At 36.7% G+C, this 1,808-nt stretch overlaps 1 long non-coding RNA gene across 1 annotated transcript; it reads left to right on the forward strand.

The window, feature by feature from the left end:
- Positions 1 to 366: 366 nt before the first annotated feature.
- Positions 367 to 1,096, forward strand: LOC110035726. Its single transcript, XR_002295167.1, has 2 exons — positions 367 to 532; positions 606 to 1,096. It is a non-coding gene; the product is annotated as an uncharacterized LOC110035726 (long non-coding RNA).
- Positions 1,097 to 1,808: the final 712 nt, after the last annotated feature.

Consider the following 1,808-nt stretch of genomic DNA (forward strand, 5'->3'; position numbering starts at 1 on the left):
ATGTTTCATTTCCTGAATGCCCCCATTATACTCAGTATCAACCCAATCCACCTGCTGACCAAGGAGACAAAGATATAGTATGGGATTTTGATATCTGAATGTAATTGATGTACTTTTACTTTTATGTTTTTATTGTAATTTTTGTTATAGAGATAGATGTTTATGTGTTTGTACTTTTATTTTTATTTTTTATGTTGTAATTGGATAATTTTTAATTATTATTATAATTATTTGGTGTGGTAGTTGAAATTTGTAAATTGTAATGTGAAGCAATTTTTATTTTACAAATTAATTGTAATTGTTTTTTTTTTTTTTTTTTTGTTAAATATTTTTTTTTTTTTTTTTTTTTTTTTTATGGCAGGCTAGGTTGGCAAGCATTGACTTGTTTCCGGATGTTGGAGGGGGAGCTTTGAGAGAAGAAGCGAGCGTGCAATTGTACAAAGAGAAGCAGAGGGCCAGCATCTTCTTTAGAAAGATCGGCAACCAAGTTCGCAAGGGTTATGGCGACCAACGACATAGAATGAAGGCAAGTGTAAGACTTATTAGCTTCTAACTTCTCTCTTTCAATTAAAAATTTGAGCTTATTTGTTTGTTTTTTATGATAGATAATGATAGATGATAAACAGCAATCTCGTTGAAATTGGGTAAGAAATGAAGCATATTGAAGGGGAATGGAAACCATTGATGATAAAAAGAGAAGAAGCTTGCTGTATTTTCATATCATCCAAAAGCGTATTTTCATATCATCTTAAAGTGGAATTGTAGCAAATAGATCCTATCTCCTTTTTACAAAATAACACTTCCTACCATGATGCACCAAGTGGCAGCATCCTGAACAGATAATTGCAACCCTCTCAATCTTATTAGGGCAGTTTTATATGTGCTAATACTTTGCAGGTCCAGCATATATGTGATAATTCCTATGTTTTTCAGCAATTTGAAAGGTTCTTAATACATAGGATTACAGGCAATTTTTTTGTAACACAAGGTTAATGGTGCCATGATATTGGGGCGTTACAGACAATTTTTTGTATATTCAGCTGGGTTGGATAACCCCTTGCAGCTTTTAGATCGGTTGGTAGAGTCCAATCTAGTATTTCATGAATCTTATCTTGATTTGAGACGAGTTAGCGGACATTGTGTGGTAAGTAGTTTACCTTAGTTTGGCTTTATAAACATTTTGAGGAGGAATTGATTATTGTGCAAGCAATTGAAGGCTAGTGCTATGTATTTATTGTTGATTTGTAATGTATTTTTATAGATGATGATCTCATTAATAATATGTTTTAAAATTTAGAGGGGGCACTGGCGAGGCCGAACAATATTACTGCAAATTCATAATGCCCTTTGTATGTTTGAAAAGCCATTTTATAGATGCCTTCCGCTGCCCTGTCCACGAGTCTTGATTGGAGTAGCTAGTGTCCCCTTGCAGCTCAACCGACAGCGAGCCCAACGGCGCCGATGGTGAGATTTTCCCGAGAGTCCAGAATCAAATATTCCAGAAGAGATCAAATAATTTAGAAGGTCCGCAGACGGCGCCCTCGAGGCCATCGACGGCGAGATCAGCGGTTATTTCAAAAGGTGCATTGAATGTGGATGATTTTTGGAGGGATGCTTAGGAAACTCTTAGGAAAACTCTTCTACAACTTTAAAAGAACACTTTCGCCAAAAATTGGAGGCTCTGGAGGCTCTGGAGGGGGGAGTTGCAAGTGTTTGAGAGGTTCCAGTAGTGTGTACAGAGTCTAATTTAGGGTTAGATTGGGAGGAATTCTTGGAGAGATTGTAAGAGTGGCGGGGGGGGGGGGGGG

This window comes from Phalaenopsis equestris, unplaced genomic scaffold (assembly GCF_001263595.1).
Source record: "Phalaenopsis equestris unplaced genomic scaffold, ASM126359v1 Scaffold199435, whole genome shotgun sequence".
In the NCBI taxonomy this organism is placed as follows: Eukaryota; Viridiplantae; Streptophyta; class Magnoliopsida; order Asparagales; family Orchidaceae; genus Phalaenopsis; species Phalaenopsis equestris.